This window comes from Pleurodeles waltl, chromosome 2_2, assembly GCF_031143425.1.
Source record: "Pleurodeles waltl isolate 20211129_DDA chromosome 2_2, aPleWal1.hap1.20221129, whole genome shotgun sequence".
Classification (NCBI taxonomy): domain Eukaryota; kingdom Metazoa; phylum Chordata; class Amphibia; order Caudata; family Salamandridae; genus Pleurodeles; species Pleurodeles waltl.
This window is the reverse complement of record NC_090439.1, coordinates 888410996-888437281: the sequence shown is the minus strand read 5'-3', so window position 1 is coordinate 888437281 and position 26286 is coordinate 888410996. Positions and strand designations below refer to the sequence as shown.

The 26286-nt window shown below is 48.1% G+C and overlaps 1 protein-coding gene across 8 annotated transcripts in view; it reads right to left on the bottom strand.

Annotated features, from left to right (window-relative positions):
• The window catches only part of LOC138282727 (uncharacterized), a 390534-nt gene that overhangs the window by 341208 nt on the left and 23040 nt on the right, over positions 1-26286 (bottom strand). For 2 of the 8 annotated variants that reach the window (XR_011200989.1, XR_011200990.1), the window contains exon 3: positions 13425-13468. The exons of the other annotated variants lie outside the window; for them this stretch is intronic. The gene's annotated coding sequence lies outside the window, so the exon portion shown is untranslated. The remainder of the gene's footprint in view (positions 1-13424; positions 13469-26286) is intronic. 8 annotated transcript variants of the gene reach the window in all.

Genomic DNA, 26286 nt, shown 5'->3' with positions numbered 1-26286 from the left:
AATCATATAATCATAACAGAAAACAATTATCAATGTGATGAAAAAACCATGCTAAAAATCTCCATGCTGTATACAGTGATTCACAGTAGAACTATGTGGGGGTCTTCAATACAGTATCTCAAAGTAAGTTAATATTATCTAACTTCAAAACCTCTAGTGTAAATGTAATACAAAAATTACCCAGTGATAAATAAACAGCATGCAAGGTGTCATATATAACTCATGCTAAAACAGCACCCACTGAGGAAGTGAATCCTCCATATGCCAGACCTAGATCAATTACCAAGGAACACCGTGGCCTCAGGCCAGGGCATGTCAGAGCATTCCAAGGAAGTATACACACCTGGGAGTATGCATCCTCCAAATATCAATTTAAAGGGACACTGCCCAAAAAAATTAAGAAATATCTCAATATTAGCTTGCTTTTATAAATAAAATAAAAGTGCAGGTAGACCAAAAGTCAAGGGGTCCTACTACATACCTTTTGCTAACAACTCCAGTTATAAATAATTACGAATCACCATATACACTGTGAAGAGTCAAATCACCCAAGTCAGGAGAACAAACAAAGAGAATCACCAATTAAGCCAGTGGGTCAATTCCCGGAGTAAGGAGGCCATCCCAGTATCCACCGAAAAACAGAGGCCTACAATTGTTGTGGAGAGAAATACCAGTGTATTTCCACCAAAATAATAGAGAAAGCGGGGACAAATGCCCCAGGTGGGGAAAAGAAGGCAAAGTCTTACTGCAGTGCTTGCAGGGCTCGACACAAATAAACCGCATTCGCTCTGTAGTCAGAGATTAAGTATGCACACCTGGACCAGAGTAATACAAATAGAAACAGGACTGCTCCATGTAGTCAAGTGTATGCAGAACGGTGGCGGCAATATTGCAAAGATGAAAGAAAGTGTGAGAATAGAACAAGATAGACAAGGAGAGCGAAAATAATTTTTAATCAATAATCAAACAAAAATTACTAAAATGTCATTCAAAATTAGAAAAAAGGCTGATAGTAATCAGTAAAGTTTGAAAACCAAAGGATAAAGTGAAGTCCCTATTATAATGCATCTTGACAACACCTCAATCATATAAGGGGCTCATTCAATGTGCCCACAGGTATCGCAGAGTATGGACATCAGTAATGCAATAATATAATAATTATGCAAATTATCAAAAACAAACAATAGTTCTATATCCTACTACCTCTATTCAAGCACACATAAATGAATATGGTTGTACTGGTAAACAACAGAATACTCTACAGGAGGCATTAGTAGACCAGTTAGAAAACCACAAAATCCCTCAAATGTGAAAACTGGATCATTAGCATACACATAAAAGGTGAAGCAATTTCACAACCATGAAATCAAAACAATAGGAATAAAAAAATACAAATAAAGAAAAATAAGCAACAAGTTGTCACAGACCATACTACTCACTGAAAATCATAAGCGTAGTGCCACAAGTTGGTCAGGGAGGCAGTACTGAGCTAGGAGGTTATATTAATGACATCCAGCCCTGTATTTTGTTAAGTCCACTTTGGAAACTGTCTGTTCTCAGAATCCATTTGAATTCTATTTGTTGTGAATTGAGAAGATATCCCTGCCATGCTCAAGTAATTTCACTACAGCATTCACTGCCATCGTAGTTGTTCTTGTTGTGGCCGAATGTTTCAAAATGTTCCATCAAGGTGCATTGGTCATCTTCCACCAAAGACGGCTCCCACATTGGCACATTCTTATTCTGACTGTTTGCGTTTTCTGGCCAATATAAATCAAATCATTGGGCAGGTAATAGCATAGATTACGTTAGCAGTAATACAATTATAGAAGTGAGTTAGTGCAGTTTTAAAAATGTTATGCTCATATTCCTTTGCCTCAACAGTGTAATCACACACACAAAAGTTCCCATGCTCCCAGTGACCAATCAAGGGGTCATGCCCATGGATCATGTAATGTATGGGTAGCTCTAGTAGGAGGTTAGTTAGCTTTTACCAAGTGATTTTTGATGCTTTTATTTTTGCGGGATGAAAAAATGGGATGTTTTAGTGACAGCTCCTCTGCATTCAACACATGCCAGTGGGGTAAAATAATTGTCTTTACCTGATGGAAATAGATGAGAACCACAAACCACTTTTTCCATGTCATTTGTTTCTTTTAGGGTAAAGAGTGCCTCCCTCGGGCAGAACCATGATCTCTTCATGGATCTGGCAACTAAATTATGTGGGTGCCCTCTGGAGAGAAGTTTGGTAGATAGTATTTCTGCTTCCCTATGAAAATTCATGCATAAGGGGACAATTTCTTCTGATCCTGTATAGTTTCTCTTCATGTGTTTTAATCGTGAAATCCAAAAAGGGAATTTAATCTCTACTGTATTCAAGGGTAGATTTCAAACACTTGCAATGAGTGTTCAACCATGCAAGAAAAATTATAAGGGTGTCTGTGCCCCACTTCCTTATGAAAAACATATAATCAATGTTGCATTTCCATACTGTTATGGTGCTAGGGAATTGATTATTATCAGAGAACATTGTTGTCTCATCGCTATCCTTGAACAAAAAGGCAACATTGGGAGCATAAACAGCACCCATGGATGTCCCATTGATCTGTTGTCAGAGTTCCCCACCAAACTGAAAACAGTTTAGAGTAAGTGTTAAGTATAGTAATTCTAAAATAAAATCTATAGGCACTTGGTGCGTTCGTGTTCTCTTCTCTAAGGTTTGACAAATAACTTCAATCTCATCTGTTTGAGGAATATTCATATTCAACAATTCTATATCCATTGTACAGACAAGACACTCATTTTGGTCAAAGGTCATATGCTCAATCTGATTAACGAGGTCCATGCTATCTATAATGTAGCACCTTGTAGCAGCTACAAAATCTGTGATAAAAAAATCAATGTAGCAGCCAATGGGTTCAAATATGGGCCCACACCCAGAGATTATGGGACTAAACGGTGCTGATGTTTGAATTTTATGCACTTTAGGCAGCGTATCTATTACCGGAGTCCTGGGAGTCTTAGTATTAAGGAATAAGTGCTCATTCTTGCTAATGAATCCTGCCTACAATCCTTTCCCAGTTATTGTGGAAATCTTGGCCTGAAGTTCCTTTGTGGGATCGGTACTCAGTCTCACATAATGCTCAATATTTAAAACCAGTCTAACTATCTTGTTTTTATGTTGGTCAATATCCTGTGCCACATTCCCCTGTCTTTGTCTGCTGGCTAATGATCACTGCATTATTCAATTTGAGTTTAGTAAGAACCTGCTTTTCAGATAAGGAGATGTTGTATGGGGAATAAAAATCCTTTGGTATTCAAGGTTGGAGCTATCCCTCAGTACCAGTCTTTCAAAAGTACATACCTCCGGGAGCATAGAGGTATTGGACGGTGAGAAGGTGGAGGGTAGACAAAAAGTAGTATATTTTTTTGTGAGCATCTTATTGGTATTTATCCATATTTATTTTGAAAATAAATAGAGTTATAAAATGGTATGTTTCCACATTTATTTACCTCTTAGATGTGCACTCATATGTGGATGCCTGTCACGTTTTAGCAAATTAAGCAGCCACATATAACAATGGTACATGTAAGCCTATTACTACAAATAAATGTTAACATATGCCTGTATTTGAGGACATCTCATCCTGTTTTTTAACTCTCCATGCTGTTTTTTTTGCTCTGCTGTTGGCCTTGAATTCATAAATGGAAGCAAGGAGTGTATCTCACAAGAAGCACAGTTTTCTGTATTTTTCCTCTTTTAAAAATAGATACAGACTAGAAACACATTGTTTTCTGTCTGTATTTAGCTGTAAAAACCAGTAAGAACAGAAAACTGGGAGCCTTAATTACCATTGGCTAGACGTTTTGAAATTAGATAATATTAACCTAGTGTGAGGCACTATATTGAAGACCCCGTATGGTCCTACCGCGAATCAATGTATACCCCATAGAGATTTTTACAGGTTCTCTTATTGAGCAATGTACATCTTTCCTAGGCATGCATCATTTTGTCCTGAAGATGATCCCATAATTTTAGGTGGATTGAAACGTCGTAGACTTAGACACTCCGACCTTATGGACTATGTACAACTGATTATGGGTGCAGTGCTGCCTTTTTGTTTTATTTTAGTGTCACTTACTGTTGCCTGTGTGTTTTCTTTTGATACCTGTAGTAGTGTGCCCCGTGGAGGTAGTTACCTCTACAAATTAATTTAATAGTACTAATAAATGAATTAATCTTAAACAGTTGATTGGATATAACCTGGTTATTATTTTTGTCCCCAGTATATCATTCATTATATTACTGTTTAGGGGCCTCTGTTCCTCATAACAACATACCTCAGTTGATCCCTAGGTATCCTTGGGTTTCCCTTGTGTATGTGAAACATACAAATATAACTGGTAGTGTAATTCAGACTGGGTTGTTTTGTCTGTCTCCCATATAAGGCATGTTTTTCTCTCGCTGTTCTTCAGGATGTGGGGGGACACTGCAGGAGGAAGTCACAGAGGGTTTAGCTTTGCACATACAATAAGCTTCCTCCAAAGCAGTGTATCTGTTTTTAGCTATGCATTTCATAGAGTTCCCCTGTTATATCTAACTTTTTAAAGTTGTGTCTTTTCAAATTAAAACAGCAGATCTCAACTTTTAAATAGCATTTAAAAATGACCCTGCAGTAGGCAAAAAAGTCTGATGCAGCACTTTGCACCATGCAAATTTCTGGTGCAAACTCGAGTATCGGCTGCACTCAAGTGGATGAACCTTTAGTTCTGACTTAGGCTTTCGCAACAATCAATACAATCACATAATGTGAGGCACATTTGGCCCAGCAAAGATGACAAAAAGGATTGGATTTGTAAACCATGAAGGTGAAATTAAAAGATTAGCAAAGCAACAAAGCCAAATCATCCAATCAGTTGGAAATCAATAGCCAAAACGTGAATGTTTTAGTCATTATAATTCAAAGCAATTCAAAATCATAAATGTAAAGACAAACTATTATAAAGCTATCTCAAAATACACCAAAACAGACTAATTTCACATACAAGGAAATCGCGCTTCAGCTAAGTTATAGAAAAGTCGTAAGGATCCAGGCAAGCAGAAGGTGTAAGAATGGAAAGTCCCTGAAAGCAGGACATATAAATTAAACAAAGCTTTGTCTAATAAGATGAACACCTTAGGGCATGGAGAAAAATATATTCTTTAAATGAAGGGCATCTTTGTCTAAAGGACGTTAGAAGGGGAACTGAACTCAAATGCTGCAAACACATTCTTAAAAATGACTTACTTCTGTTATTATCAGTAACACTTAAACTTTCAGAACACACAGACAATCAAATGAAAGCAGGAAAGATATAGTTCCACTCTTATTTAGACATACAAAACTACTCCCAAATAAGTTCCAACTGTGACCTTCAAACTTAGCAGGTAAGACATAAGGGTTGCTCGCACTCTCAGGAAACTGAACGGCTTTGTTCAAATAAGAAGTTCCACCACATACTCAAAGAACAAAAGATTCTTCTCTGCATGAGAAAAGAAATACTTGCATGTGACGTGACTATTTAATATATATATGCGCGCAGAACTTTTTAGTAATGAAAACCTTATTTCACGTCTTTATCATTGCTATTCTACCATGTCTGTTCCTACAAGCCTACTGCTTAATATGGGACAATTTTTGGGATTAAGCATAATTGACAAATGCAATAGAACATAGTACTAGCAACCATTCACCACATCAGCGAGATTTCCTTGTTAATACGTGGAATAGGCAGTCAGAAATATGATAATGTCACGGTGCGGCGGGCATGGCAGCCGCGGCCGCAGGCTTAGGCGGCCGCGCCGCGGCATTCTACCGCGGTCTGCGTGAGGGCCCCGGGGAAAGCCGTGGCCGGCATACGAACCACGGGGGAAGCCGTGGCCTGCATGCAAGCCGCGAGGGAAGCCGCGGCTTGCGTGCGGGTCGCGGGGACAGCCGCGGGTTCGTCCGGGGGTCGCGGCACTCGCCGCGCCCCCTTCTTTTGTCTTTCCAGGAAAGACAAACGCGGCGGGAGAAAGACCTCGAGTTTGGTCTAGATCCTGCCGCGCACTGCGCATTAGTGCGCTTTACATTTTTGACTGCATGTACTTAGGCACTTACCAGCATGCACAGGCAAAAGCCGGATATTTGCACATGATGGTGCTTTTATGCAGACCTTTTCCCTTTCCCAGCATGCTACCCACTTCCTCTCTTCCCAGCATGCATTATTTTTCTTTGTTTGGACGCATGTACCTGATTCACTATTATACTCTTTTTCCCAATTCAAGATGGTGGTGTTTCTACTTCCTGTTTCCTACTTCCTGTCTAGAGGTATATAAGGGGAAGTCAGCTGCTTGTTCATTGCGTTGCAACACTCCTTAGTGGTAGTCACGCTCTGACTGGTTTCTTCCTGTGAATCCAGTGTTTCCTGATCTGTCTTCGTTTTCCAGTCTTCCTGTACTCCGGATCTTCTGCTCTAACGCCTTGGTGTCCTCCTTCCTTTTCAGGGAGTTCCTGTTGGAGGTTTTTTACCCTACTGGGGTTTTTCCTCTGGGACTCCTTCTGGAGGGCACGGACTGTAGTGGCTTGCTATTGTCAAACAGCACCGTGGCTACCGGAAGGGGTCGCCCCTACCTTGGCCAGAGCAGAACCTGACGGAACCGGAGCCGTTCCCCAACTCTTCTCAGCTTCGACGGTAAGCCCATTGAAAACCGTGACAGATTGCAATGCCAAAAAATCCAGTTGCAGTCCGGAACCATGGATAATCCAGTGGCAAATACGGAACCTACGAACCAGACCCTGCTTATGACGATACAACAGCAGGCTCAAGAACTCCAACAGCTACGTACTGAAAATACCGTCTATCGACAAGCCTTTGCATCCAGGACCACAGATGTACCCTCAGTAGCTGCCACTACACCCCGTTTCTCCGGAGATCCCAACAAATTAAAGGAATTCCTGGATGCCTTGACGGTTTATTTTGCCTTTCGCCCCTCGCAATTTGTACAAGACAAAACCAAGGTGGGGTATTTGATTAGCGCCTTATCGGGGCCAGCATTGGCTTGGGCCACTCCTTTAATGACAAGAAATGATCCTTGCCTGTCTAATTATTCCACCTTTATCACTACTTTTAAACAGATGTTTGAACGCCCTGGACTCGAGGCGTCAGCAGAAGAAGCTCTTTGCGAAATCCAACAAGGGAATCAAGATGTATTACAATACATCACCCGATTCAGACAATTAGCAGCAGAAACATCCTGGGTGGAACGTACCTTGGTGACACTGTTCCGTAGAGGTCTCAGAGAGGACATTAAGGACGAATTGGTGCACTCTGCTAGAATAGAGAACCTTAAAGGATTGATGGATCAGACTCTAACAATAGAATATCGGTTGAACGAACGCAGAATGGAGAAAAAGAAGAGTAATTTGCCATCTCACTCAGTGACGACTCGCACCTTCTCTCATCGTACCGAGGAAGTCCGTCCTGAACCTAAGGTGAATACCGAGGAAGAACCAATGCAAATTGACATGGCTCGAGGACCTTTATCAGCTAGTGAAAGAGAACATAGACGAAGGAAGGGGCTTTGTCTATATTGTGGTGCAGCTGGTCACCTAATTCGCACCTGCCCCATTCGCCCAACCAAGCCCTTGGGAAACGCCAACTCCCGTCCTCAGTGAGAAGGGTGAGGACGGGATATCGTGAAATACCTTCTATTTGTTCTTCCAGGGAGGAAGGAACTGCTCTTTTTCTTTTACCAGTTATCCTTCATTTAACTGATGGCTGGGAAGAAAGAACCTTGGCCTTACGCCATCTCCTACGCCGACGACACCCAGCTGATCCTCTCCCTCACCAACGACCCAGCCACCGCCAGAACCAACCTGCATGAAGGGATGAAAGACGTAGCCGAGTGGATGATGAACAGCCGCCTGAAACTGAACTCAGACAAGACGGAAGTCCTCATCCTTGGATCATCACCCTCTGCATGAGACGACTCCTGGTGGCCCCCTGCCCTGGGCAGCGCACCCAAACCAACGGACCACGCACGCAACCTGGGCTTCATCCTGGACTCCTCCCTCTCGATGACCAGACAAGTCAACGCTGTCTCATCATCATGCTTCAACATCCTACGCATGCTCCGAAATATCTTCCGATGGATCCCCACCGAAACCAGGAAGACGGTCACCCAGGCACTCGTCACCAGCCGACTGGACTACGGTAACACCCTCTACACCGGAACCACGGCCAAACTACAGAAAAGACTCCAACGCATCCAGAACGCCTCTGCACGCCTCATCCTTGACATCCCCCGTCACAGCCACATCTCCGGACACCTGAGAGACTTGCACTGGCTCCCCGTCAGCAAGAGAATCACGTTCCGTCTCCTCACCCACGCACACAAGGCCCTCCACGACCTGGGCCCCAGGTACCTCAACAACCGCCTGACCTTCTACACTCCCACCCGCCAGCTACGATCGACCAGCCACGCCTTTGCCGCCGTGCCACGCATTAGAAAAGCCACCATGGGAGGAAGATCTTTTTCCTACCTGGCAGCCAAGACTTGGAATTCCCTCCCCATCCACCTCCGCCTGACCCAAGACCACCTCTCCTTCAGGAAGCAACTCAAGACCTGGCTGTTCGAGCAGTAGCGGTCCCCCCCTCCCCCAGCGCCTTGAGACCCTCCAGGTGAGTAGCGTGCTATACAAATTTCTTGATTGATTGATTGATTACTGGACTGCGGAGCCAGTGGTATCTACTTAGATGAAGCATGGGCAAAAGAACGACAGATAGTACAGATACCTAAGGAAGTACCTGAACAAGTACACACGGTGGATGGATCACTCTTAGCCTCAGGACCCATACAATATACCACCCCTACCTTCTGTCTACAGTTTGAGAAACACCAAGAAAATCTTTTGTTTGATTTAATTTCATCACCACACCATGTCATGATCCTGGGAATTCCATGGCTCACACGGCACATCCCTTACATCAACTGGGAAACAAGAACTATTTCCTTATCCTCTCACTTTTGCCAACACCACTGCTATCTCGCAGGGGATTATTGGTCCCCAAAAGGTCTTTTAGCAGCACCCCCTAAGGTGGGATGCTCTATTAACGTCCTGCAGGGAGTTCCCAGGCATTATCAGGAATATGCCGATGTATTCCAGAAGCCAGAAAAACCTGAACTGCCACCCCATAGAGAATACGATTGCGCCATCCCTTTAGAACCAGATACAGTGGTTCCTTTCGGGCGGATGTACTCTCTCACAGAACCGGAGAAGCAGATTCTTAAGGAATACCTTGATGAGAACCTACAAAGCGGGTTGATTGCTCCCTCTTCTTCACCTGCGGGGGCTCCTCTATTCTTTGTGCCTAAGAAAACTAAAGGTTTGCGTCCCTGTATTGATTTCAGAGGATTAAACAAGATCACTATTAAAGATCGGTACCCGCTACCCCTCATAAAGGACATCCTAGAAGCAGTCAGAGGGGCAAAGAGATTCACCAAGCTGGATCTTCGAGGAGCCTACCACCTTCTAAGAATTAAAGAGGGTGATGAGTGGAAAACCGCTTTTAGAACACCTTTTGGTCACTATGAATATAGAGTAATGCCATTCGGACTCACCAATGCCCCTTCCATTTTTCAAAGGTTCATGGATTCTATCTTTTCTGATCTTTTGCAACAAACAGTAGTGGTGTATCTCGACGACATTTTAATCTTTTCTGTTCATCCAGAGGAACACTCTAAGCATGTTCGCCAAGTTTTAGAGAGACTCCGACAACACCATTTATTCTGCAAACCTGAAAAGTGCGAGTTTGATTTGTCAGAAGTAAAATACTTGGGGTATTGCATAAACCAAACTGGAGTCGCCATGGATTCAGACAAGGTGCAAGCTATATTGAATTGGCCATCTCCTTCTTCTATCAAGGAGACTCAGTGTTTTTTGGGATTAGCCAACTTCTATCGACAATTCATAGCAGACTTTGCCCAGAGAACCAGCTACATTACTCAAACCCTTAAAAAAGAACATCAAAAGAAGGGCTTTTGTTGGACACAAGACGCAGAGTCAGCCTTTCAGGATTTAAAGAAAGCCTTTATTCAAGCCCCTATTCTACGACACCCAGACACCAGCAAACAATTCATTGTTGTCGCAGACGCCTCAGAAAGAGCCATTGGGGCTGCCTTATTGCAAAGACAAGACGATGATGATTTAGAACACCCTGTATTCTACCTGTCACACATTTTATCCGATTCTGAGCGGAACTATTCCGTGTTAGAACGTGAATTACTCGCCTTAAAAACCGCTTGCACAGAATGGAGACACTTTTTGATGGGCTCAAAAGAACCTTTTGAAGCCCGGACAGACCACAGAAATCTACAGTGCTTAAGAAACTTTCAGTGTCAAAATAGCCGGCAGGCTCGATGGGCTTTCTTTTTCAGCCAATACGACTTCTATATCACTTACATCCCTGGTTCCCAGAACATCCTGGCGGATGCCTTGTCCCGACGTTACCCTGAGTGCAGCGATTCTACTGAAGAGAACCTATTTGATAATAACAAGATCATTGGAGTAGTACAGACTTTTCTAGACCAAGTCAAGTCCGAATATGCCTGTCTAGAAGAAACAGAGCTGAATAAGTTGCGGCCGCAACTTCATAGAGATCAAGAATATTACTATCATGATAAGGCCCTGTTTTTACCCACTAAAGTAGTACAGACCGAAGCCTTACGTATGTGCCATGACTCCCCCATCGCAGGTCATCGAGGAATGAAAGCTACTCAAGAACTTCTGCTTCGCTCCTTCTGGTGGCCAACTCTCAAGACAGATACGGAAGAATATGTATCATCCTGTCCTATCTGTGCTCAATCTAAGACACCCCGTACTAAACCAGTAGGCTTACTTCGCCCACTACCAGTTCCTCCAGGACCATGGCACACCATCTCCACAGATTTTATGTGCTCCTTACCCTCTTCGAATGGAAATCACGTAATAATGGTAACTGTGGACTCCTTCACTAAAATGGCGCACTTCACGGCCTTAAGAAAGTTGCCAACGGCAAGAGACCTAGGTCAAATCTTTACACAAGAAATCTTTCGACTTCATGGATTACCTCAGGTCATTATATCAGATAGGGGTCCTCAGTATATCTCCCGATTCTGGAAACAATTCTGTAAGACCCTAGGAATCGAAGTAGCTTTATCATCAGGGTTCCATCCTCAAACTAATGGTCAGACGGAACGACTCAATCAAGGCCTCGAACAATATTTACGTAGCTTCTGCAATGCTACTCAGAGTAATTGGGCTACCTATTTACCGATTGCAGAATTCTCCTATAACAACTCCATACACAGTGCCTCGAAGGTTTCCCCTTTTTATGGCTCCTACGGTTTCCATCCAAAGGCCTTTCCGACTCCCCTGAAAGATACTTCCAATCTTCCTGCCATCTCCTCCTATGTTTGACAACTACGGGGTGTCCAACGTGTTCTCCATTCCAACCTTGTGGCCACTAAGTCTCGCATGAAAAGAATAGCTGATAAGAGACGTTGTGAGGCTCCTCACTATCAGGTCCATGATAAAGTTTGGCTCTCCTCTAGATTCCTACCTCTCCGACTCACTCAGAACAAATTCAGACCCCGTTTTTATGGTCCCTTTCTGATTGTCCAAAAGATTAACCCGGTATCTGTGCGTCTCCGTCTGCCCCGACGTGGAAGATACACCCTGTATTCCATGTCTCTCAACTTAAACCTTACCTACCTGATCCTTTTCACAGACAATTCTCCTGTCCTCCCCCTCTGTTGGTTGATCATGTGCCCGAGTACGAGGTCCAGGAAGTCTGTGACTCCCGGTTTTTCCATGGGCGTCTCCAATATCTTATTCATTGGAAAGGCTACCCTATGAGTGAGTGCTCTTGGGAGGATGCCCCTTCAGTTCATGCCCCTCTTTTAGTCCGTTGCTTTTTCCGACTCTTCCCTCACAAACCTGGGGCCTCGGGGGGGGGACCTACTGTCACGGCGTGGCGGCTGCGGCGGCCGCGGCCGCAGGCTCAGGGGGCCGCGGCGCGGCATTCTACCACGGTCTGCGTGCGGGCCGCGGGGAAAGCCGTGGCCGGCATACGAACCACGGGGAAGCCGCGGCCTGCATGCAAGCCGCGAGGGAAGCCGCGGCTTGCGTGCGGGTCGCAGGGACAGCCGCGGGTTCGTCCGGGGGTCGCGGCACTCGCCGCGCCCCCTTCTTTTGTCTTTCCAGGAAAGACAAACGCGGCGGGAGAAAGACCTCGAGTTTGGTCTAGATCCTGCCGCGCACTGCGCATTAGTGCGCTTTACATTTTTGACTGCATGTACTTGGGTACTTACCAGCATGCACAGGCAAAAGCCGGATATTTGCACATGATGGTGCTTTTATGCAGACCTTTTCCCTTTCCCAGCATGCTACCCACTTCCTCTCTTCCCAGCATGCATTATTTTTCTTTGTTTGGATGCATGTACCTGATTCACTATTATACTCTTTTTCCCAATTCAAGATGGTGGTGTTTCTACTTCCTGTTTCCTACTTCCTGTCTAGAGGTATATAAGGGGAAGTCAGCTGCTTGTTCATTGCGTTGCAACACTCCTTGGTGGTAGTCACGCTCTGACTGGTTTCTTCCTGTGAATCCAGTGTTTCCTGATCTGTCTTCGTTTTCCAGTCTTCCTGTACTCCGGATCTTCCGCTCTAACGCCTTGGTGTCCTCCTTTTTTTTCAGGGAGTTCCTGTTGGAGGTTTTTTACCCTACTGGGGTTTTTCCTCTGGGACTCCTTCTGGAGGGCACGGACTGTAGTGGCTTGCTATTGTCAAACAGCACCGTGGCTACCGGAAGGGGTCGCCCCTACCTCGGCCAGAGCAGAACCTGCCGGAACCGGGGCCGTTCCCCAACTCTTCTCAACTTCGATGGTAAGCCCATTGAAAACCGTGACAGATAACATTGTGATTTTGCAAGCAATGTTTTGAATGCAGGTGCACCAAAACATTTGTGAATCAAGTCCATTGTTATGGTATGGTATACTCTGCCTTATTGTATCTTTTGTTATGCATTATGTTTTTGGTTATGTTCTATTTTTGCTGTGCTATAGTATGTTATTTTTGTCACTTTTTTTGGTGGTTTCTCCTGGTTGTGTTGATGGGAACATACTATACAGTTGTAGAATTTAGCAACTGCAGTATTTATATTTTAAATCCTCAATTAAAACAGAACATTTAAAACTCCAAAAAAATGTCAGAGGTTTGTAACTAACGTTATTATGCGACCAGCAAGAAAAGATAATGCACAGGTTACTTTTTGCAGCTGTGATTGGGAAAGTACTTAGCAACCTATTAGACTGTATCCATGAGTACTGCAGACAGTTATTTTTCAACAATGTATGTGCTTACCCAGATAGCCTCTCAGTACCTGGGTTCCGAATATAAGGCATACACTGTGGATAACAGAGGAAAAAGATCATTACAACATAAAAGACAGGTAATTGAAACCATTCATTATCACTGAAAATCAGTTACTTTTTAAAGTTCCAAGTTCTACACAAAGCCCCCTTAATTGCAAACAATGTGTGGCCAGAGCCCAACCCACTGGGTAGAATGCTCTCATAGAGAAGAAGTTTCTGCTGTATGGAAATTACGAATTGCAGGGTGAAGAATATCAAGTATGCCATTCAAGAAGCCAAACGACGGAAATAAAAAAGACGACTCCCCAAAAGCGCTTCATCAATCTACCAAGAATGAACTGGGACCAGTGGAGAGGCCCAATCACCAAGGGAACAGGAACCCAACACACTGGTAGTGACATATTTCTTCACCATCACCCTGATTTGTGTCAGATGTCTACTAATACAGGCTCATCATCCTACTTACCGCACTAAATACTGCTGCAGTGCCTAACAGGCCTTTCGGAGCATCTTCTTAATCAATAGAATGGCAGGGAATGCCTCACTCCTCTTAAAGATGTACTCATTACACAAATGAGGGGGCAATTATCCTGTGGTCGATTAAAGCAAAAAAAGAGGGAAAAAGAAGCAGTCACCCTTCAGCGTCCAAATATTGGTAGATCTATGTTTTACTTGAAAACAGGTGTCTACCAGTCTCACACATCCCTCTGATAATAAGTATCAAAATTGCGGGTATAGCCTAGCCGAGAAAAGCAGAGCTAATCGGTCTCCTGATCAGTCACATGTGTCAATTACAAGAGACCATCAAGAAAAAGTCTAGAAAAAAGCAAAGGATGTGAAATTCATCCTATTTTCACCCCCGATGCCGCCTATACAAATACATCCATGCTTTACCTGGAGCCTCCTGCCACAAAGCTGTGGAGAATAGATCTGAGACGTCAAGAACAAGGAAATCCTAGAGCTCCTAGAGCACTGCACAACAAAAGTGCTAACTGACAACTCCTTTAAACTCCCTGCCATGCCGGAGCGAGGCTGCTCCCAAAGCCGCGTCATGTGGTAACTGTTTGGAGGATGCCAGCCCTATTGACGAGGAGCCACGGAGAGTATAAGAATCTACTTTTCACAATTCCGGGCTCACCCCTAAACTGCTCATACAGAAACTAATAAGCCAGTGCTCAGCTCTGCAGGGATACTGAATTGATATCTTATCCAGATCAGCTTAAAAAAAAAATACGGGATCCGACCCAACTCATCAAAAAATGTGATTTGCTTCACAAATGGCTGCCATCTTGAAAGGGGGTACACAAATCAGAAGCGCTTTGCCATAATAGCGCTGCTGTTGGCCTCAGATATAAAATCAAAGTTATCACTCAAATCCACAATATATTCAAGGGAAGAAGAAACCAAATCTTATAATGGAATAAACTCTGGACATCTATCAAATATAACAAGGAATATTTTGCTCTCAGAGCACAGGAAAAACTGAGCATATCGTGTTCAACCCTGACAAGGAAAAAATGCACATTTGTTAAATCAAATACAGAAACAGAAAAACACATACTATAAGTATACAATCATATTATGAACCACACCATATAAATGTTTTTAAGGAGTAGATACACGTGTACATCAATACCATACTTATATACGTAGTATACACATCAACTGCATCCCATGTTGTCTTCAGGTCCCTTATTAGGTACCAAGGGTATACTGTATAAGGGACCACACTTCATACAAATCATTGAGCCCAATTGTGGTAATTTTGAATTTTTCAATCATCCTCACCTCCATTTTACTTAATAATGATGTCACATAACCAACCCTAGGAGCCCTACATAGATTACTGACCAGCTGAGATCATCTACTGAGTGATACATATTTTGATAGTGGTCCACAAATGGAACGCCTTCTGTCTGACATGTGGTATGAGATCTATGTTGCATAATGGCATAATGTGTACCTTCACTGATTGCGTCATCTGACCAATGTACACCTTATCACACGGTAACAAAGTAAACCATGTTCTTAGTATTGCAGTTCAAGAATTTAGGGCCTGATTTTGATCTTGGAGGTGTTACTGCCAGGCCGCGTTGACCGCAGTGTTCCACCCGCTGCATTTAGATGTTACAGTTCTGCAAGCGGATTGACTGGCCATGGATTGCTGACGGAGGGAGATATCGGGAGCCAGTGGACTCCATACAATGGCAGGGTAAGTGACACACACACACACTGCCTCTTAGCTATATGTACCCCCTGCACCCCACACTACACAACACACCATCATCCATTACAATTCCAACACAACGCAACCCGTACATTCCGAAAACACACATTGACATACATCCATGACACAACATAAAACACCATTGACACTGCACCCACACACGACACAACCACAACAACCAACAGAAGTGCACACTTAGCTACCAAACACACTCACACACAAGCACAACTACACACATCATGACAACATCCGCCACACAAGAAGACTCACCTGAATGTGTCACATGGCAACACAATATATGTAACATCGGTCACACATGCATGTGACACACATACAGACACAACCACACCCACTCCAGCTCCCACCCGGACTTCCTGTGCAGTGCCCACCCTCAAACTGTGGCAATGTGGCGTCTAAGCCTTCGAGTCCGGTGACAAGGTGTTGTGTTTTCTCTGTGGGCTGGTGGCTGCAGCGACAGTAGATGTTGTCCAGACATGTCCAGTCGAAGACAGGGGTGGAATGGGAGGAAAAGGTGAGTTTTCATTCCTTTCCACCCAATCCGCCAACTCCAAAATGGAGGTCAGACCACCACTTTTTTCTTGGCGGTAATGCACATGCAGATCTTCATGGCGGGAAGGGTGTCCAGGGTTCTACCATCAGCCACTTTTCCCTCTCCCGCTGTTGACGAGGTCAGTGTTTCTTGGTGGAGATGGTAGTTCCAATATGGGCTATCGCCTATGGGACATCCAACCTCTAAATACAGTGGGCGGACCGTTGCGGTGATGGATGGGTTTTCAGTTGAAAATTTTACGGTGGACCGTTACCACCAAGATCTAATTCAGGCCTATAATTTGTATATGTACTATGCCATTCAGTGTAACCCACTTAGGGCCTCATTTACTACAAAGTGTCACGGCACTGCAGCGAATTTTGCAGCACCTCACTGCGTCATTTAAAAAATGCAGGGATGAGCCATATTTACTCCATACCTCGCACCCCTGTGTTTTTCCTAGAGCTGGTGCTAAACTTAGCTGCCTAGCACCAACGTAGGCACCCTTGCATCATAGTGCAGGGGTGCCGGCGTTGCGGAGCATGATTGTTTATGTGCAGGAAGGTGTCCCTTCCTGCACATAAACAATCAATAATGGCGTTCTGCTCTTTCTATGTGTGCTGAAGAATGCAACACACATAGAAAAAGCAAAAACGATGGGAAATAAAAGTATTTCTCCTCGTTGTGCCACTCTAGCGCCACGCCTGGGGTGGTGTTAGTTTTGGTGCTGCCTCAGGTTTACGGTTTCTCGTAAATATGGGACAGCATCATAATGCAATGGGTGTTGCAGTAGAACTGCCCACAGCAACACCCATTGCACGCCCCTTTCACGTGTAGTGATGCATGTAAGGAGCTGTATTTATCGGGAGGAGCTAAGCCCCAAAAATTGGCTTAACGCTGCCTTGTAAATATGGAATACAGCACAGCATCACTGGAGAATTGCCAAAAGTGACACTCCTGTGGCGCTAGGGGCTTGCAAATTATAGTGTCCTGTGTGAATTTGAATACGGAACAATTTTAACATCTAAATATTTCACTGATGGGGTGGAGACTCAGCATCTGGGGTAAATCTTTGGCTTTATCCTTAGATCTACTCAAATGTTGACAAAGATTTTTTTCCTTTTCAAATGGCAAACAAGGGTTTAGAAATATTAATTTCCAAGAGGATTTTCCAATGTTTTAAAATAATATGTTTAAATCTGTTAGTCTCAGGTTTATATGGAAGCATGCATGTGAGAGGATTGGAATTCTTTTTATCTGTTGGTACAAGGAGAGTCTCTCAGGGGGTGTACCAAGCTCTTTTCAATGATTTTCCCACTAATTTATTAGGATAGCCCCTTTTTTTGAGTTTCAAGTCCAGCTTGTTAGCATTATTAAGACAGCCTTCCTTTGTGGTACAGTTCCTCCCGATACGGAGGAATTGACCATCAGGCAGATTCTCCTTAATTGACCTTGGGTGTCCACTGGAAAAATGTAACAGTGTATAATGGTCTGTCAGTTTCGTACACAGACTCACAGTGAATCGATCATTATCAGTTTTTATAACCAAGTCCAAAAAGTTAATCGACTCAGAGGGGGTGATTCTGACCCTGGCGGTCGGTGATAAAGCGGCGGCCAACCCGCCAACAGGCCAGCGGTCCAAAAAATGGAATTCTGACCCTGGCGGGAACCGCCAACACAGCCCGCCACATTAACACTCCGACCGCCACGGCGGGACCGACAAACAGCGCGGCGGTCACCGCCAACAGCCAGGCGGCAGACAATGTACCGCCCACACTATCATGACCGGCCAATCCGCCACCTTTTCCGGGGCGGGAGCACCGCCGATAAAAACATGGCGGAAACAGACTACGAACGGGAAAACGCGCACCTCTACGCACTCCACGAGGAAGGAGGACAGCATGGAACCCGAATTAAACATCCTACCTGCTCTCGTCTACCTGCTCATCTACCACGAGTACGAACGCCGGCGCAGACGACAACGGTGAGTACTGCACCTACGACACAGGGGAGAGGGGAGGACGAAAGGTTACATGCACACACATACGCGATACACCCACCCCCCCAAACCATGTACACACCAATGCAGAGCAACAAGTCACAGTGAAACCACCCAAACCCCCGTAAAGAAAACAAGGACATAATTAAATATTGACTCGAAATTTATGGGAAATAAAAACCACTGATAAGTCACGGTCAAATAGCAATAACAAATCAAAAATCCAAATTCAATATCCAGTGCATACGAAAAACCGAGGCAATAAGTCCTGCACATCTAACGAGATTCAAAGTGTCCGTGGGCCAAAGTGTAGCAACACAAGGGCAAAGCCCACACAGGAGACCTGAGTCCTCTGGAGAGAACACTGCAGGGGCATCTGATGAAAAAACCACAGGCACCTCAGGGGGAAGGGAAGGGGGGGGGGCACCACAGCCACATGATTCCACGACGCCAGATCCACGAAGGGGCCACCATGCCCACTCGGCCATCCTGGGGAGTGCAAAGCCACAGTCTCTCAAGTCTCTACAGTGGGTGGGTTGCCCACTCGGCCATCCTGGGGAGTGCAAAGCCACAGTCTCTCAAGTCTCTACAGTGGGTGGGTTGGCCACTCGGCCATCCTGGGGATTGCGAAGCCACAGTCCATCAGGTGGATAACAGTCTCCACCGGTCAAGGAGGAGGCATGGTGGGCACAGTGAACCGTGACCAGTAGCTCGAGACAGATCCGGCACTGTCATTGTGCCAGTGGTGCTTGAGATGGCGGTGCCCAGCGGAGCGGTGCTTGAGACGGCGGTGCCCAGCGGAGCGGTGCAGAGACGGCGGTGCCCAGCGGAGCGGTGCTTGAGATGAAGGGCCCAGCGGAGCGGTGCTTGAGACGGCGGTGCCCAGCGGAGCGGTGCAGAGACGGCGGTGCCCAGCGGAGCGGTGCTTGAGATGAAGGGCCCAGCGGAGTGGTGCTTGAGATGAAGGGCCCAGCGGAGCGGTGCTTGAGACGGCGGTGCCCAGCGGAGCGGTGCAGAGACGGCGGGGCCCAGCGGAGCGGTGCAGAGACGGCGGGGCCCAGCGGAGCGGTGCTTGAGATGAAGGGCCCAGCGGAGCGGTGCTTGAGACGGCGGGGCCCTCTTCAGCGGTGCTCTTCTGCACGGCGGGGCCCTGTTCAGCGGTGCTCTTCTGCACGGCGGGCCCTGTTCAGCGGTGCTCCTCGCCACGGCGGGGCCCTGTTCAGCGGTGCTCTTCTGCACGGCGGGGCCCTGTTCAGCGGTGCTCTTCTGCACGGCGGGGCCCTGTTCAGCGGTGCTCTTCTGCACGGCGGGGCCCTGTTCAGCGGTGCTCTTCTGCATGGCGGGGCCCTGTTCAGCGGTGCTCCTCGCCACGGCGGGGCCCTGTTCAGCGGTGCTCGTCCAGTAGGTCAAAGGAGCCAGACCTGGCCTGGACTCCCTGCTCAGTCGCCCTCCGACCGTGCTGTTGCTGGACCCTTCGGTGACGGAGTCCTGGGCCCTTTGGTGTCCTTCCTAACACCCGGGATGGGGCTTGTGGGCCCCTCCTGCTCCGCGCTCCTGCTGGCTGACTTTTCCGCCCTGCTGCCCTTTCGCTCCTTAGATGGGGCTCTCGGGCCCTTGCCTCCCCTAGATGTTGTGGCTGGTGAAGTGGGCGAACTCTGCTCCTTGGGGGCAGCCGTGTCAGTCCTCTCACGGCGGCCCTTTAGCTTCCTGGTCTTCTTGCCTGGTGGGGGGCTGGCTGTCCCCCTGCTGCTGATTGAAGTGTCACTGCTGGCAAAGGGTGGGCTCCAGAACCCATGCACCACAGTGACACTCGAAGCTGGGCTGGTGGTGGCTGAGGTGCTCTTGGGACTCTTTGCAGATGGAGGGGGTGGGTCAGTGGAGGGAAAGAGGTCAAGATTAGCAAGGAAAATTTTCTTAGGACCAAGGTAAAAGGTAGGAGAAGTGGTGATGGAAGTGGAGGAAGAGGATGTGGTTGTAGGAGAGTCAGGTGTGCTGTCTTTGGGTGCAGGTGCATGTGCTGGAGGCTGTCGTGAGGTGGATGGCTGTTGGGTGGGTGTCTGCCTGCGTTTGTGTGTCTTGGAAGAGGGGGTGACAGACACAGTGGGAGAGGACACAGGGGACGTGTAAATGGTAGTGGGGGTGGTGACTGCACGTGTGCGGACTGGACTGGAGGGTGTGCTGGTGATGGAAGCACTGGCTGATGGTGGTGTGCATGCAGGTGTGAGTGGAGACGTCACAGGGAGGGAGGAGGGAGACGAGGAGGAGGGGGACACAGAGGTGGTAGTGACTGTTGGAATGTCTGCATCTGGGTGTTGCTTGCGTGAATGCTTGTGGGTTCTGTGGTGCTTGTGTCTGGATGAGCTGCCCTTGGGTGTTGAGGTGTGTGCAGGCTGGTCTGATGGTGTGGATGGGATAGGCTGAGGAACAGGAGACAGAGACAGGCTGGAGGCAGTCAGAAGAGGGAGGCTGGAGACAGGGACAATGGCTGCCGTCAGTGCTGAGGCCAGAGCATTGAACGATCGTTGATGGGCAGCCTGACCCGAATGAATGCCCTCCAGGTAGGCATTGCTCCGATGCACCTCCCTTTCTACCCCCTGGATGGCATTCAAAAGGGTAGTCTGCCCAACAATGATGGTCCGCAGGAGGTCAATGACCTCCTCACTGAGGGCAGCAGGGGTAACAGGGGCAGGGGTTGAGGTGCCTGGGGCGAAGGAGACGCCCGCCTTCCTGGGCGAGCGGGCACGGAGAGTAGGCTGAGGGGCTGCTGGGAGGGCGGGGCTGGTGCGCTGGGTGGCGGCTGTACCTGTAGAGGCGGGGGGCCCGGATGTTGCCGCCACCGCTAGGGAGTTCCCATCCAAGGACGTGTCGCTGTCGTCACCACCGGTCCCCGTTGTGGTGCTCCCCTCGCCCTCCGGATCACTGGTGCCCTCGGTGTCTGTTCCTGGTCCCACCGGGGCCTTGTGACTTGCAGCTCCCTCGTGCTCCGATGCCAATTCTCCTCCGCCTGATGATGCTAAAGCACAGATGCACAAGAAGACGAAGAAGAAGGGTGGGGGGAGAAAAACGAAGACCAGGTTGAGTGCATGCAATGTCAACACCGTTGGCGGAGAGGACAGACACAGGAGCCTCATGCACTAAGCCGCGCATTCGGGGTACACTACTCAGTACTTCTGACTAGGACAACAGGTCTAGAGACGACAAAGGCGCACATGTGTGATGCTGGACCATCGATAGCTGTACTTGTCACCCTACAGAGGTGGGGGCCGGGAGCACAGGGCCATGCTTAAAGGAGAGGACTACACTACAGAAAGCGCCCTGGCCTAATGTCACCCCCAACCCTCCTCCCCCACCCAGACGCCTCCACTGCGCAGAGAGATAGCAGAATGTGCTGATACTCACCCCCTTGTGTCTGCTGTGATGTCCTCAAGCGCCCATCCAAATCAGGGTAGGCCACCGCCAGGATCCGGGACATCAGGGGTGTCAGGATACGACTGGCACCCCTCCTAGGTTGGGAGGCCATCCCCAGCAGTGACTCGGCGGTCTTCCTGGTCCCGCGGCGGATGTCCTCCCACCTCTTGCGGCAGTGGGTGCCCCGTCTGACGTGGACCCCCAGGGCCCGGACTTCCTTGGCGATGGCACGCCATATGTCCACTTTCTGATGGGCGCTGACCTATTTGACATGTACAGGGTGGGAAGGAGAAATCATCATATTTCTGCATGTTAGATGCGATTGGCCCCCCCTCCCCAACCTTGCCATATGGCACATGCTCTCATCTGTCGTGCGTTGCACTCCTCATTCGCCCCCCACCCCACCAACTTAGCATCCACCCCACTCCACACAGGCATAGCCCATTCAATGTGCACCCAGTGTACTTACCTGTTGGTCTGGAGGACCGTAGAGTAACGCATACTGGGGGAGGACCCCATCCACAAGTTTGTCCAACTCCTCAGACGTGAAGGCAGGGGCCCTTTCCCCAGTCGCAGCAGCCATTGTCACTTCCAGACCGAGGTCACAGCAGCACTTGCAGTATAGGTCCTCTCCTGTGGATGATCAGGTCTCGAGTGATTAAGCAGATAGAAAATGGCGGTCACGCCCGCGGCGGTGCGTACCACGGCGGTGCGTACCGCGACAGCCGGCGCACCTCGTCATTGGCTCCTGAAACCCATAGGCCTCAATGTTAGCCAATGCGGCTTCGTATAGCGGTCTTCGACCGCCTACCGCCACGGTGTGCCACGCCAGCGCATTGACCTCACATCCCATTGTCCCACTTCACAGGTCAGGCAGCCGCCATTTCAAGGGCCCACATGGCATTATTTGTACTGCGTCACACAGGCCTAGGCCTTGCATTGCCACACATACACGCCTTTCAATACATAGATAATCGTGTGCTATGCATGCAGTGGTGAACGTACCTGTGACTTGCTTGACTCTGTGCTCCATGTTGTCCTTCCTAGGCACCGTCCGCTGGGACTTGCGAGGAGAAGGATGAATCCTTGCGTGTACCGACCGCTGGTGGACCTGTCGACAATGGAAGAACGCCACATCATACTACGATACCGACTTGACCGAGCCACTATACATGAACTGTGTGCCCAGCTGGAGCCAGCCCTGATGTCCCCCATCCGCCAACCCACAGGAATTCCCCCTCTAGTGCAGGTTCTGTCAGTCCTCCATTTTCTGGCAAGTGGCTCATTCCAGACAACAGTGGCCATGTCATCTGGAATGTCTCAGCCTATGTTTTCAAAAATCTTGTTTAGAGTGTTGTCTGCCCTGACGAAACACATGCGGCGCTACATTGTATTCCCTGAGGAGGTTGATTTGGCCACTGTGAAGGGTGATTTTTATGCCCTTGGACATATCCCCAACATAATTGGTGCCATTGATGGGACCCATGTGGCTTTAGTACCCCCAAAAGACGATGAGCAGGTGTACAGAAACAGGAAAAGTTACAATTCGATGAACGTTCAGGTGGTCTGTTTGGCTGACCAGTACATCTCCCATGTGAATGCCATGTTCCCTGGGTCAGTGCATGACGCGTATGTGATGCGAAATAGCAGCATCCCTTATGTGATGGAACAGCTACAGAGACAACGTGTGTGGCTAATTGGTGACTCTGGTTACCCCAACCTGCCTTGGCTATTGACCCCAGTGAGGAATCCCCGGACCAGGGCAGAGGAACGGTACAATGAGGCCCATGGGCGAACTAGGAGGATCATAGAAAGAACCTTTGGCCTCCAGAAGGCCAGGTTTAGGTGCCTACATATGACAGGGGGATCCCTGGTGTACTCACCAAAGAAGGTGTGCCAGATCATCGTGGCCTGCTGTATGCTTCACAATCTGGCATTGCGACGTCAGGTGCCCTTCCTGCAGGAGGATGGTCCAGATGGTGGTGTTGAAGCAGCTGTGGAGCCTGCGGAGAGTGAAGAGGAGGAAGACGAAGAGGATGACCCAGACAACAGGGACAGAGTTATCCAACAGTATTTTCAGTAGCACACAGGTAGGAATCTCCCACGCCATTTAACATTTACTGAATGCCCCCTGCATCTTTACTTTGTGTATTTCCCCCCAGTTCTTTTAAACTGAAGTTTACTTTTCCCTTCCCTTTTCAGTGCTGTATGACCCACTGCGTGACTTCTGCTTGGTTAGCCCATGGACTAATGCTTATTGACATCGGTATGTTGTCCACACATAAATAACTGAACATTATTGATAAGTAATGTGTTATACATTTGTAATTAATACAGGCTGACTCCAGAATGATTTATGTGCAATGAGTGATTTATTTTTAGTGCTATATATTGGTACATGATATTAAAACGGTGATGGGTGAGGGTGGAGTTATGTCCATGGCAGAGTCCAGTTCTCGGTCGCACAGGTGCATTGTTCATATGGCTGTGGAAGGATGGAGCAGGGGCAGTTCAAGGTTGGACAGGGTGACACTGTGGGACAGTGGAATGACATCCGGGGGGATATTAGGCTGGCGGGGGTCTTGGCATCCTACTCTGTCTTCCTTTGAGATCTCAGGTTCCTCTTGCGGGGTGGTTGTTCTTCAGCAGGAGGTGGGGTTCTGGTGGCCCATCGTTCTGTGGGGGCCTCCTGACCACTAGCGCCGGCGGAGGTGGTAGGCTGTTCCTGGCTAGTGACAGGGGCCCTTTGCGGTGCCACATGGTCCCGCAATGTGGTTTCTATCCGGTTGAGGGCCTGGACTATGGTCCCCATAGCGGTAGCGATGTCCCGGAGTTCATTGCTGAACCCCATGTACCGTTCCTCCTGCTGTGCCTGGATCTCGGTGAACCTGGCCAGTACCGTCGCCATCGTCTCCTGGGAGTGATGATATGCTCCCATGATGGTGGTGAGGGCCTCTTGGAGAGTCGGTTCCCTGGGCCTGTCCTCCCCCCCCTGTCGCACAGCAGCCCTCCCAGTTGCCCTGTTTCCCCGGGCCTCTGTCCCCTGGACGGTGTGCCCACTACCACTGCCCCCAGGTCCCTGTTGTTGTTGGGGTGTTGGGTCAGCCTGGGTGCCCTGTAGTGGCGGACACACCGCTGATTGACGCGTCCGCGAGACAGAGGCATGGGCCCGCTGGGTGGGAGCTGTGCTGGTGTTCCCAGAGGGGTTTGGGTCTGCTGTGGCCTGTGTCTGTGTGTGGGGAACCGACTGTCCAGAGGTCCCCGATGGTCCGGGCTGGTCGTCAGGTTCTAGGTCGACAGAGCTGCTGTCCTCGCTGGGGGCCTGTTCTGGGGGTGAGATGGACAAATCTGGACCCTCCGTGGCGGTGTGTTGGCGTTCGGGCCCTGCAGGGGTAAAGGAGTATGGTTATTGTTTCTGTGTGTGCCATGGCGTGCATTTTGAGTGCCCTTGTCCCCCAGTGCTGGCATTCCCTTGTGGGAGGTGTTGTGAGGGTTTGGGGGGGGGTGTATGGGTATGTGCAATGGTCATGCTTTGGTGGTGGCTGTCTATGGTTTGTGTTGGCATTCAGGGGTTGGTGTTGTTTAGGGTGGGTTGTGCTGGTGAGACATTGGCAGGGAGGTTATGAGCTGGGGGGTGATATTGGGGGTGAGGGGGGGGTTGGCATGCTGGTGGTTGGGGGGGTGAAGTAGTTGAGATTCGACTTACCAGAGTCCATTCCTCCGTGTACTCCAGCGAGGCCATAAGGATGCAGGATGTTTACCACCTCTTGCTCCCATGCTGTGAATTGGGGTGGGGTGGGTGGGGGTCCGCCGCCAGTCTTCTGCACAGCGATGTTGTGCCTGGAGATCATCGAGTGCACCTTCCCCCGTAGGTCGTTCCATCGCTTTCTGATATCTTCCCGATTTCTGGGATGCTGTCCCACAGCGTTGACCCTGTCTACGATCCTTTGCCATAGCTCAGCCTTCCTTGCTATGGTGGTGTGCTGCACCTGTGTGCCGAAGAGCTGGGGCTCAACCCTTATGATTTCCTCCACCATGACTCGGAGTTCTTGGTCCGAAAACCTTGGGTGTCTTTGGGGTGCCATGGGGTGGTGTGGATGAGGTGTGGGGTGGTGTTTGTGGTGATGTGCGTGGTGATGTGTGGTGATGTGTGCGTAGATGTGGTGTGGGTGATGAAGTTGGGTTCCTGTGTGTGTTGGGGTTTTCTATTGCTGTGCTCGCTATCTCTATCTCTCTCGCTCTCGCCTTCGCTCCGATTTCCAACTAGTGGGGGTTTGTGGGTGATGTGGGTGTGTGTTTTATAGTTGCTTGGATGTGTGGGAGTGTTGTTTGTATGTGTCTCAGGTGTGCGTATTTCAAAATGTCCAATGTGGCAGTGTTTTGGAGCTGGGTGTGTATTTTGAGCGCGGCGGTGTGTACCGCCAATGGAATACCGCGGTTGAAAGACCGCCGCGTGGATTCGTGGGTCAGAATGCCATGGGCGTGTTTGTGTTGGCGTGACGGTGGAGGTTTGGTCATCTCCAGTTTTCCGCGGCCCGCTGATGTGGCGGCCTTCCTTGGATGTCGGATTTTTGACGGTTTCACAGTTGGTGGTCAGAATGACCGTGGCGGTTTACCGCGGCCGCAGCGGTAGAATGACGGACTTCTGACCGGCGGTAAGGGCCTTT